Genomic DNA, 14,003 nt, shown 5'->3' on the forward strand with positions numbered 1-14,003 from the left:
CCATTGCAATCTACAATACTTCGATTCTTGGTAAGGAAGCAGTTAAATGACCAACAATATGTATTCCTATAAAACCCAAGAAAACATACTCCTAGTGACCAGCTGAGGGAAATGAGTACCACATTTTATGTAACCAGGTTTGAGGGGGAAGACAGTGTAGAACATGGCTAAATACACATCCAGCTATGTTTTGCCACTGTCATTCCTGTGGCTGTGATGCTTATAATGAAACCTCTTTATTCCCAAGCTCTGGCTTTTCATGAGAACAACACCTCCCATGAGGCTGGGTGCTAGACTTGTTTCATTTTCTGTTAAAACCTCATGATGGGGCCCAAAAATAGAAGGCAAAGACATCAAACTTCAACACTCAGTGAAGCAGTTCCTATCGGCAGAGATAAAAATCTGTATCGGGTGGAAGATCACTGTAGGCACTCACATTGGTAGGCTCTGCAATGCTTATCTTTTTAAATTGAAAACTCTAATAGAAAACAAATGATGTCCATCACTTTGACACTGCACATCATCATCAGTGTAAACGCACTTAAGACTCGTGTACTAAAGCTAGCACAACCTCTGTAGAGTGATATTAGCATCCCACACACTGGCAACTTCCATGCTTGGAGTAATAACAGGCATGAGTGATTTTTCCAAATCCCCATAGAAGTAACAATCAGCAAAACATATGACACATCAAAACAAGAGGGTTGGTTCTGGATGAGTCCTTCAAAACTATGACTAGTGATGATTTCACATGACTGGTATTCCATAACTATAAGCGTGAATATACTGCTTACAAACATAATTATTCACTTCATCTGGTTTGGTTTCCATTGCGTCATTCTACGCCGCCGAAACATCTATTCAATCTGGAGATAAGCAAACCCATAAACATACTTGAACAGAGTGCAGAAGGATGTTGACTGGATCTCCTAACAAGCCTCTATATGAGACGTAACACATTCGTTTCGAGAGGCAGCGCCCTGCTAATACCATGAAGCAGAGTGGTCGGGAAATGCTCTCCAGCAAGTAGGCCACTCATACTCATGTGCTCTGCATTTTCCATTCCACTGCCTCTGTACAGTACGGCCTCTGTAATCACACCAGCAGCTTGAGACAAACCGTAAATGTTTACATATGCCTTTAAGCGGGCTGCTCCAAATTCCCTTAATATACAGCCTTTCTCTCACCCTTTGTCACACTCAAACAAGCGCACACTGTGCTGTTAACAAGAATAGATGAGAGCTATTACGCTTTTTTTATTACTCCATAAAGCAGAACACATGGGGCAAGTTTTAGCAAGATTGGCAAGACAGGAAATAGCGAAAAGAAACCTGTAGCTTTAGGAGGCGCGGACATGGCCTATCACTCACCATTTTTCATTGTGCCCTTTTGGAAATGGAATGCTAGAGCTTTGAGAACTTAGAACGAGCAAAAGTGAACATGTAGTAGTACATATGTAAAATAAATGATCCGGTTCGCAATGCCCAACTCGCTGATCCAGGACAAGCACAGAGTGAACAAGAGAAGACTCCTCTTGAGGGCTCTCGCATTAACCCCAGCAACTCTGCCACTTTGATTTATGGAACTCAGATGGAGTCTGGAGGGCTGCGAGGAGGAGATAAAAGGTTCCTTGAAATGAACACCTTAGTGAAACCTGCTGCTGTATAACATAACACAGAAAGAGCCCCTTCACCTGGAGCACTGCAGTCCAGAAAACTTATCCTTAGGGGGACACATCAGTAAAACTGTCTGGGCACAGAGACAACTCTAGTGGATCAGCCCCACTAGAATGTGTTTTTGCACTTGAGTAGCATGCTGTAAGTCTTAGGAAACAGAAATCATTAGTAAGCCCCCTTTTCTCATAAGCCTTAGCTATTTTGGGTGCAGTCGAAACAAAACCCCCACAATAATCAAACCAAATTGCTAAATTACAGAGATGAGCAGCTTGAAAAACGTCTCACAATCATGGGAGCTTTTACCCCGCAGAACCACAGCAGCTAAAGCCATCCAGATCCAACACTGATTGCTAATAATGAGTCAGTGTGGTACTGGCCAAGACACATGGTACAGCTCTGTAAAATCCCTTTACTCCTCACCCTACTGGAAACATTGAGTCAGCCAAGGCCTTTTGTTTCAAGTTTATCTGTGTGAAGATAATGTGAGGCTTCAGCTTAGACACGCTGGGTAAATAAAATGGCACCTTCATGTTACCCAGGCTTCAAATAAGTTGCTTAGTTTGTCTAGAAAAATAGGCCGTAGGTTTAGGATCCTCTGCCATGCTTTCCTGACAGGATGAAGAGTTTCGTTGTTCCCTTGTTGTTCCTGCAGATCCCATTGAACTCGCAAATCCTCCATGTGGCCTGGCAAAGGGGCAGCTTAATAAGGGCCTCGTTTTGTCCTTTGTGAGCCAAGGCTGGGGACATCAGCAAAAATGTTCTGATTCAGAAATGCTCTATTTCCTCAGTGAGATTTGAGGACACTGTGGCTTTTTAAGAGAGCCAAAATGAAGGACAGAAAGGGGGAATTGCAGTTGTGTAATTGCCCTTACATAATCTCGATATAAATTTAATGAATTGGATGATAACCACCCTTGACAGTAATCACCATTGTTTGCAGGCTTGTTTTTTTATGGGAGGTAGGGTCAGGGTAGTTCATGTTGCTGAACTTAACCTCCTCATTTTTAGGGTAGACCTCAGGGATTAGAAAGATGAATTCAACTGACAGTCATCTGTCCAGGTTTGACTCAGAGCCTGAAAGTGTAATGCAAAGCCCATTTTACTTTCAGGAGTTTGGGTTTTGGTACCTATGTATGCAATGCCCTCTGCTGAAAGCGGAACACAGTTCTGGGAGAGTGGACATTTGCAGCTGTGACAGGGTGAGTCATTCTGTTTAGCACTTAAATAGAAAGGGGGTTTCTGTTCAACAATGACACTCACATAAGTACAGACAGAAATCTGCACATGTGCTTATGTGCACGCACACACATACACTGCGTCTCAATGGGCACTGGTAAACCAGCACCTGTGAACAGAATGAATCTTAAGAGAAACATGGCTTATGCAGAGGCTTTCGTTTGTTGCTTCCATATTCACATGGATGCACGTGTGGCTGGAATACAGAGCAGCAGCTGCAGTCCAAGATGTGAGCAGATGACGGTTCCTTGAAGAAAACCCGCCAGTTCTTGCACGTCTTTTATCCAGTGGATCAGGCAGGAGGAAAATAATTCACCAAGAATTACCCAACACCTGGGTAAATCAATAACCGAGAATGAACTGCCTCTCAGCAGGAGTTCTCTCAATGTCTCTAATATGAACTTGAGGAAGTGTCTTACAACAAAACTAAAGCATGAAGTCCAATGCAGCAAGAAAGTTATGTTTTTGTGACATTTTGGTCAGGTCTCAATTGAGATTTTGCAAACTGGTCGGTACTAAGTCGATCATCAATGACAAAGGAGAACAAAATTTTGCATTAATGCATCTTTTGAAAATAACATAGTTATTGATATTTTTAATTATCCCATATGAGAATCACAAATATAGTTTGTTTAGGTGTTTGGTGGGGGCAATGTAAAAATGTTTTCCTGTGCTGCTGCTTTCAGAAACTTATTTTCTTTAAATCATAAAGCTTTTCTTCTAGAGAAAACAAGCAATAACACAACATTAACAAAATGAAACAGCAGTCCAGAAATATGATCTTACAAACAAAATAAAAGTAGGGAAAGGTATGGGAAAAAACCCAGAATCCATGAAAAAGAGAGAAAGTAAAAGTGGAAAATAGGAACATTGACTAAGTGGCTGAGAGAGAGAAAAAGTAAAACTGGAATAGAGAAAAGCAATTGAGATTTAGAAGGAGTCAAAGGAATAAAAAGTCGAGAGAGAGAGAGAGAGAGAGAGAGAGAGAGAGAGAGAGAGAGAGAGAGAGAGAGAGAGAGAGAGAGAGAGAGAGAGAGAGAGAGAGAGAGAGAGAGAGAGAGAGAGGAGAGGGGAGAGGGGGGAGATAACAAAGCCATCTTTGTGTGAGGCGCTGAGAGAGTGGAGCAGAGCCAGGGCTTAGGGGGTGTTTCACAAGAGTACACTGACTGCATTCCTGCAATGTGATTATGGCCACATTTAATTTATTCTCCTCCAGGAAACACACTTAACCCTTAACTGTCCAGCGGCTCTCATCAACTGCTCTTGAACCTGAAATCTTTTCCTTTATAATTATCCAGTAAGTAAATATTATGCAAGTAAAATAGTTGTGTTATGACCTAACACAGCTTGCCAAAAGACCCAACTACAGACTCTGTAGTTCATGGTGATTGCTTTACAGTCATTCATTGACTTTGCTTTGTGTTTTGCGGCATCAGGCAGCCCTAAATCCAGGCTAATTCAGCCTGAAGCGATTACACTGGGGATTCCCAGCACTTGATATTCTTTACATACACAAAGGCACATCTGAGGTGAAACATCACATGCTTTATCTGAAACTAGAAGTATTTGTTGAGGAAATTTGCTAGAACATATTAAAACATATCTAGCCTCGCAAACCCTAGAGAGGATAAGTGGTAAGATGAATGGCTGGATGGATGGACTCAAAACATTCCAATGCACGTAACTTGAAAGAAGCACCGTGCAAGGACTGTATCAAATGTATAGCAATACACTTACTCAAATGATCGCAAATGTTTCTTACCAAAAACTGTAACAACAAAACTTGCATAAACTAAAATGCCTTTTCACTATTAGGCCGAACAGTTCTGAGCTTGGTGAATAACAGTACCAAGTGTATTTTCATTAGAACGCGGTTTGGTACAGTACAATTACGAACCGCTTCATGCTCTGATTTCTCAGCAAGGTTAGCTAAACGCAATCATGACAGGAAAAGCATGTTGGGTTTAGTGATGTGGCAACTCGCAATTGGTCTTATACATTCTAATCCCGATTCAGAAGCACCATAAAGGAAATACTATAACAATAAATACATAAAATAAACTATAACCGTATCAAGCAGCCAGGAATAGTAGAGGACGACACTATAAAGAAACGTTACCTGTTCGGCTTGATGATGAAAAATACAATGGTTCTGCATTATCTCATTTAGGGCAACAAAATGAACAAATCCACAGAAGTAATTCATTATAGTAAGTCATTTCAAAACATCTGTATATAAATATATACATAGTCGTTTCTGCAGATTGCATAGTGTCTTGAAAAAAGCTGTGCATTAGCTTGATCTGTTGAGCCAAGCTTGATGGTCATGGTTTCTGACCTCTTTGATTAGGTCTGTTTCCTAAGTCCTGGGAGACCACACACAGGTCTGTCAGCAAGAAAATAAAACCAGTGCCTATTTTGACGGGTCCAGCCTAGCTCCCTCTGTGATTCTATGTGTTTACACCTTTCACAAAGAGAGGGAAAATGAGATAATGAAGAGAAAGCAGCACATCATTGGGGTTGACCACTTCTTGAGACCACAAATATGGTAGCCAACTCATTATCAAGCCACCTCTTTATACAGTCTTCTACACTCCTCTCTACAACAACTGTACTGATCTCTAACCATTTGCTGGGGATAAAAAAGCAGTTTCAGAGAGAGGTAGGGTGTGCAAATAATATTATGTAGCAGAACCAATGCTGGCCTAAATAAAATCCCCTCTCCAAAGGATCAAAGTTGAACTTGGCAATATAATTCCAAAAGGATATTGCCATTTCCAAAGGCTTCCCCTTGCCTCCAGCCATCTAGGCCTGTTACCCCTCTCATTAAAGGCAGAGACTTAAGCTGTAGAGTAGCAACAGGGGCAGCATTATTCCAGACCCTGATTATTCATGCCCATTACAGAAAGAAAGTTCTGTCAGTCCAACCACAATCCTATGAGGTTGGACCAAATAATCTTATCCAACACTACTGTCATTTAAAGGAATTACATAGTTTTCCAACATAATCTAATAGTGCATAGGTGGGGCTAAGACAATTCTAAAGTAGCATTGTTTTAGCTGGGCCAGCACAGCTGAAGTTCAGCTTTTTAGAAAACTTAACTGTATTATTTTCATAGAGACAAAGTCTCAGTTCAGATGCTAGTTATCAGCTAGTATTAAATATTTTTTGATTCATTAATATCGTATAATATTGGAGATCAGTGTTGGGGAGTAACGGAATACATGTACCGGCGTTACGTATTCAGAATACAAATTATGACTAACTGTATTCCGTTACAGTTACAATTTAAATAGTTGGTATTTAGAACATAGTTACATTTTTAAAATCAATGGATTACATGACGATACTTCTCTGTTTCACAAGTTTATTCACTCTCTAAATAAATTAAAGCAACTCCATGCATTTCCCAGAGGCCCGAATATGAAAACGAAAAAATGGACGGTTTGCTGATCAGTGAAGTCACAATGGAGTCGGAAGAGGAGCAGCAGGAGCTAGAGGTAGATGGAGCCGTAACAACAGATCCAGGGCAAGAATACGTTTCTATCTTGGAAATTCAAACAGTATTTCACATTAAAGAAAGAGAAGCGAGGATCTTCCTGGGTCTTCCCGTCCAGATCCAATGCTACCACATCTTCAAATTACTAGTATTATTTGAAGTTAACATTATAAAATACATAGACCTACACCACAAAACTAGTTGAAGATAAATTCTTTAAAATTGGCCAATTCCGTTATAAACGTGACATTTACAGTCAAAACTTGAAATATAGATTCTCAGAAAATGTATTTAATACCAATATATTGAAACGTCTGTTTATATCCATACTCCCTTAATAAAGGAGTCCAGACATTAGAAAAATATTTGTCTACACATGGGGTTTATTTTTAATATGAGGGAAACATGCGTGACACAAAACAATATTTAACTTTTAGGTGGCAAAATATTTTAGTAATTCTGTGAATTACACTGCGCAAACCAAAGTAATACTACTACCCACCGTATGAAGAAGGGTTGGCTCTCAGTCTCCACATAACATAAAATATTCATTTTATATTATTTTATTTTTCGTGTTCGCATTTATGAGGAAAAACAATGTTATGGATGTTACAGTTCTCCGTTAAGGACCTGAGCACTCTGAAAGCGGCACTAAAAGATGCTTTAAAACTCACAGAGACATCCAACAGAAAGCACAAAAAATTGAATTTCGTTTTGTATTAATTGTATCTTAATTTTAATCAATGTTTCATCAACCAATTGCCTGGATTTAATAAATAAGTAGTAAATATAGCAGACGATAGATAATCAGAAAAGGAGGCGCCAGCGGGTGAACTGGAGCTCGTCTCATAAATGAACCGAAACTCAGCGTATAATGTAGCCTACTTGCCTCACAGACATGTCTACTTTTAAACAGAACAATTCAAAACGAAAGAAAACAGACTACAGACTGCTCTCTGCTTATGTAATCCGTATGAAATGTGCATTTCTCTCTGGCGCGTTCACTACTGAAGATCGTGAGTCAGCATAGTCAACTTCATCTTAGCCGACACTGACAAAGAAAACACTTGTTTATTAATAAAAAAATAAAATATCTCCTTGCTATATTTGACATATTCATAATCATTACTTTTGCGGGTTCTTTGTGACAGCTTTTAGATACTTTATTGGCAGCGCCGCCCTTACATGTTACATGAACGCGTCACCACCGCACCCCCACCCCACCAGAATAGGCCTGTTTTGTAAGCCGGATTTGATGGCCGCATTCTTACACTTATAAAAGGCAACTCAATGTGGAAGTAATACAAGTATTCAGAATACGTTACTCAGATTGAGTAACGTAACGGAATACATTACAATTACATTTTTGGGCATGTATTCTGTATTCTGTAACGAAATACGTTTTGAAAGTATCCTTCCCAACACTGTTGGAGATACACAACAACTGTTTTCAACATTGATAATAGCAATAAATGTTTCTCGAGCAGCAAATCAGCATATAATCATTTTTGATTATGTGTCACTAAAGACTGGAGTAATGGCTGCTAAAAATTCAGCTTTCACAGGAATAAATGCAGCCTTGGTGAAAATATATTTTTTTTTTACATTCTGATTACCCTTAATTAGACATTAATAGTGTTTTCAATCGTTTTCTTTATTTAGACAACAGAATAAATAATAATAATTATAATAATTTTATTACAATTTAAAATAATTAAATTCAAAAGATGTAAGTGAGCTATATCACATTAGCTGAGCCTGAGCTTGCTCTGAGCATTAAGTCAAGGGAAAGGGAAACAATTATACAATGAAAAGTACTGCTTAGATGTTTCAATTCAGCTACTTGCCTAGAGTTCAGCAAGAGTGGAACATTCAAATGCAGCATCATGCCAATAGCAAAAGGCAGGAAATCTGGTACAGTGATAATACAATTCATATTGAATGCATTAAGGGCGAGAGGTGTACATAAAGCCTTTAAGTGAAGAATACTGTATATTAGGAGGTAATTAGAAACTTGAAGAAACAAATCATTGGGCAAAATTACTGATCTGAAAGAGGACATGTGTTAAAGCCTGAAAGAGAGAGAGAGAGAGAGAGAGAGAGAGAGAGAGAGAGAGAGAGAGAGAGAGAGAGAGAGAGAGAGAGAGAGAGAGAGTGATGGGGGGGGGGGGGGGGATACAGCTAGAAGGGAGAAATAGACAGCTAATCCCTACAAGCAGCTGTTGTGTTCTGACCTACACCAGAAGCTGCCGTCTGCGACCTCACTAACACTGGTGTAAAGGTTAATCATTAAAGTGCATATACACCTACACTCATCTCTTAGGTACAGAGAGGTGTATGACTAACCCCATGACTATCCCAGGTTATCTCAGACTTTAACTGCAAACCTACCTTGAATCACACATTTGAGGTCAATGAGTTTTATTTTCTGCATAGAATTAATGTACTACTTCAAATACTAAACCTCAAGGATGTAATGTTTAACAATTTTGTAAGAAGGATGCGTGTACTGTGCAAAGTATTGTTGAGGTTCTAAGTAAGGACTAGCCTCTGATGCCCGAGACTAGGGCTCTGCGATTTGGGGAAAATATCTAATTGCGATTTTTCTGACAGATACTGTGATTGCGATTTGATTTGCGATTGAATTTGGTAAAGTCAAGCTTCAGCTTAATATTCTCAATAGTGTGGAGCACACACTCTAAATTGAAGGGGTACAACATGCCTTTAACTTTAAACCCCTCCACTAACTTGTAGTCTAGCAGATGCAGTAGGCTATTTTTATTTTATTTTGTCTAGTCATGTGTCCTTTTTAGTTGTTATCATGTTTCGTCAACCATGTATGTCCTGTATTTGTTTAGTCTAGTTTTCGTCAAGCTGCATAATGGTTAAGTTGATAATCCCAATTATTTTGCTAAAAATTATAATCATAACGATTATTGTCATTTGAGAAATGCATTTCACCAGAATTATTGCACTTTCACCTATAAGCACAAATCAAGAGAATGTCAACCTATACACATGGTTTATTTTACCTCATCTAGTTTCCTGATTTATAGGCTATTTATCATATAGGCCTACTGTTAAAGCAAGAAACTTCTCTCAAATTAAATCTGTGAAATTCCTAGTAATCCAATAAATCCAAATTACTTAAATGTTTTTCTATTTAAAATGACAGCAAAAAAAAAAAATGACATTGTCATACACAGGTGCATAAGTGCAGTTATTTAGCAACAATCAATAGGCTATAGTCAAGATCCATGTTTGGATTTACTGCAGTTCATCAATGAGAAGGTTTGATCACAGATTTACTTTAAGCAGACAACGCAAGCAGCTCGTGACAGAACACAGACTGACTGACTGACACTTTCATTTAAGCAGAAAATCTCATATCTCATATTGAGATTGATAAACTGCAGGTTACTTGTCTGTCGATGTTTTCAGATCATCCGAGCTTCTTCAGCAGTGTAGAGAGAGCGTGTGCGCATGGTTGCCGGATTGCAAAGATTAAGTAAAACACCGGGTAGAAAACGTGTTCTTTTAAAGGTGCTCTAAGCGATGTTGGGTGACGTCACTTCTTGTTGACGTTTAAAGTATTGTCAAACAAAACGGCTAGCTAGACCCTCCCTCCTCCTTATCCGTGCACTAACCCCCCAAACCCCACCCCCAAATCCTTCTTGTCGGTTATTGGCTGGAACAGTTTGTTATGTTTCGTGGTGTGGGTTAGCCCAGTTTGCTTTTGTTGCCGTTTCTGCAGCCGGTGTCACTTACATTTACATTTATTCATTTAGCTGACGCTTTTATCCAAAGCGACTTACAATTGCTATATATGTCAGAGGTCGCACGCCTCTGGAGCGACTAGGGGTTAAGTGTCTTGCTCAGGGACACATAGGTGTGTCTCAGTGGTTTCGAACCCGGGTCTCTCACACCAAAGGCATGTGTCTTATCCACTGTGCCATCACCACCCCAGAGACCGTGTCTGCAGAGACCGTGTTTTTTTACAGTGTGTTCAGGGGACAGGCAGCTAGCGTATAGTAAGGAGATGTTTGCTGTATGTGACAAAAAATGTTTTGGCCTAAAAAACGCGTGGCATTGCTTAGAGCACCTTTAACAGAAAAGCTCTGATTGGGGGGTTTCAATTGTTGAAATCTGGCAACCGCAAGCATGAATGCTCATAGCAGCTTGTTAAAAACAGTCTTTAATATTTTGTCGTCTCTTTTTTTTCCCCTGACAAAAACAAAGAGTGATTTTGGTCAAGTTTTTTTTTTCCGTCAACGATATTGCATTTTTATTTAGTCAGTTGTTGTTTAATGAAGTTGGTGTCATCTCGTCTTCGTCTCGTCTTGTCATGGAAAAAAAGGTAGTCAACGAAGATTTTCATCACGTATAGGCATATACGAAATTAACACTACATTCTATACAAAAGATGGTTAGCTTATTTTGGGTAGAACGGAGGTGCGCTTACTCAGTTGGTTATAAGACTGCCACACAAAGAGGGCAGTCATGCTTTTGATCTGGGACATATTTTTCATTACACATCCACATCGCAGCCTCTTGCGATTAGCTAATCGCAATGTTTCAAATCGCGATTGTGATTCTATTTTGAAGAATCGTTCAGCAAAATCCGAGACCTGAGCATCATGTGTGTAAAAGACCAGCTTTGTAGCCTTATCAGCGCCCCAGGAATGGCAAGGTAGTTTCTCTCCAGGAAATTAAGGGATAAAGGGGCATTCATAGACCTGCAAATTGGGGGGCAAAACAACACATCCGTGTCGCAGTCGAGGTCAGCTCAATTGGGCATTTCAGGTGTTTTATTGGTCAAGCGCATTAATCAAGCGGAGTTGAGATGCATGCAAGATGCCCCAAATCTGCAGGCCTGTTGCTACATTGTTTTGGCAGGGCTCCAGACTAACTTCATTTACCTCCGTCCTGAAAAACAATTTGAACCGTCCTAAAGTGAATGTCAACCGTCCCAAAATAAAAATGTTTATCCACTGTAGATTTAGTTGACTAAAATCTTATTGTATTTCGTCGACTAAAACTGGACTAAAACTAAAACAATTCAGATGACTAAAATATAATGGGTTTAGTTCAATTGCAATGCATTAATTTAGAATTTCTTTAAAATTTCCAAACCCACATACTTCCGGAGTAAACATCTATTAACCTGTTATTATGAATGATTTTAAAGTTTGAACATGCAATACAGATACAGATTACTGTGACTTAAAAAATATCTTAAAATTAAATAAAACCATTTTCCTAAAGTAGAACAGTCTTCTTTTCAATGAATGATATATGCATTCTTTATAACTACTTGCATACATCATTCTTTATTCGTTCAAGCAGCAGACATATTTATTTGAATTAAATATAATGAATCCTTATTAAAGCTATTAACGAGCACTGCATGCTTTTCTCTTTTTCTTTTGTTGCTTGATCAATATTAAGGACACAGACCGCATTAGGTTTATTACCCACTGTCACTTTAAGACATCCATGACATGCGAATCCAATTGCACCGATGCACATCCGATAGACTCACAACTCTTTAAGACATAACCAACATAGTTTACATGAATACTCTCCAAAGCGAACATTTTGACATAATGTTGTGTGTATTTGTCCATTCAGACACACAAGAGAGCTCAATTCAGTCCTTGCGCGCTGTCTATGTGCATGGCTGCATGCTTCGGGTCGGGTGTGTGCGCACAGAAAACCATAACGAATAGAGCTCTTTTTTTGCGTCGTCACTCTTATTCAGATCTATATGTCTGCTCTACTCATTCTCCCAGACGTTTAATTTTTTTTTACGTTTTATGAGACATGCAGCGCATGTCAACCCGTTTGCCGCTGGGTAGATCAGCACGTTACAGTACAAATGTGCGCATCTACCACAAACGCAGGACATCAGTTCTGACTGGATCGCTTCCCAAAGCGTCACTATCTAACATTTTCGTCTAGTTTTTAGATGCAGGGCCGTCTTCTTGTTGCTCAATCTATTTTTACCTTACCGCTGTTTAATCAGCGCAACATATTTGCGATGTCATTGAGCCATTTGATAGATGTACGGCGGAAAAAGTCTCCAGTGTAACAGCATGAGAAGACGCCCTTCTCGCCCTCTAACCAACCGTCAACACACAAACAAACAATAGAAATTTGATGCTGTTAGAACAGCAGTTGAGAGCTGAGAAGTTCGCGATCACCGCTGTACCACGCTGTAGAACACTGACACTGGGAGGTCTTCCCGCAAGAACACCGACACACTCGCTCGTTGTAGAACACAGCACTCTTCAGAGACATCAAGACGAACGGCTCCGAAGCGAAAGGCAACTAGTGCGTGCATCCACTTCCGTATTTATACCCGCGCTGCGGGGTGGAGTGTGTGTGATGCAAATCACACACGCCAATCACATTGGCTCGTTCAATAGTACTCGAAGATGATAGGCTCTCTGGCGCGATCCCATTTCAGTCGACGTCCACTACGTCCGACGTTATCGACTGAAAGGGAACCTAGTCTCAGCCTCAGATGTCACGCCCACGATGGCACACTTAATTGGAAACACTTCAGGATTCAAGTCATCTGGTTGAAATCTACAGGATGTCCAGGAGATGTGTATGTCACATTCTTTAATGGTCCGTCTGGAAAAAAAGATGCAGTGACGCCAAACCCCTTTGTGGAAGAACCAAGCCATTGTGTTTACAATTGTGACAATGAGTGCTTATCTGGATCAACTAAAAACATAATTTTCAAAAGTATGTATAGTATGTTAAGTTTGCGGCATAGACTCTTTAAAATACGTCCATGAGTTTTACACACCAGTCTGTTATTGTAGGGACAACAACGTTAAATTTTTATGCCCCTAAGCATTATACGGAACAAAAATAACTGTGATTGGTTGCTTTACATGTCAGCCAGAAGGCCCCTGGGCGATCCTTAGCCAATGAAATTTGCTATGGAGTCCAGACCTTCTGCCATCAGTCTGAAGGTCTGGCTACGCAAGACTCTCAGGAAACCTTGCACGTGTCTGCATTAGATCTGCAGTATCACATGGGTTTCTTCCAGATAGGGGCACAACCACAGAAAGTTTGGACATGTAGCCTGGAGTCTGTTTATTATAGACAGTCAGTCTGCTGTTTGGAGCAAATTTTCCTTTGCCAATAATTAACGTGTGACAAGTCCAAGTTTCAATTCGATAAGAATCGGATCAAGTTGGACTTGATGCGGTCTGCATTTCTCATAGATGTTCAAGAAAATATCAACTTCTGCAAGAAGAACAACATTTCATTAAGAGCAGAACGTTGTACTGAAATATAAAAATGACCAGTAAAGGAACACGTTTTGCAAATATCCCGGCAAGACATAAGTGGTACACCACATTACATTATATTTGCCAAGGTGCGGTTCTACCAGCAAACTATTACAGTACCAGACCAATATTCACAAGTCATTCTGTAATGACTTGGCCTTTGCCCTTGGCTGGAAGCAAGCAAACTTGGGATTCAAATAAATAAAATTCCTTTAAAATCCTAGAGCTTCTTATGCGCATTCTTATTTCTTGCATTGGAAACATTAATAAAAAGCAAAATATGA

At 39.7% G+C, this 14,003-nt stretch overlaps 1 protein-coding gene across 6 annotated transcripts in view; it reads right to left on the minus strand.

The window, feature by feature from the left end:
* rad51b (RAD51 paralog B) overlaps nt 1-14,003 on the minus strand; it is a 60,193-nt gene that overhangs the window by 2,622 nt on the left and 43,568 nt on the right. The window lies entirely within an intron of this gene.

Source organism: Siphateles boraxobius, unplaced genomic scaffold, assembly GCF_051911475.1.
Source record: "Siphateles boraxobius isolate OS27281-9 unplaced genomic scaffold, OSU_SipBor_1 8, whole genome shotgun sequence".
Taxonomy (NCBI): Eukaryota; Metazoa; Chordata; class Actinopteri; order Cypriniformes; family Leuciscidae; genus Siphateles; species Siphateles boraxobius.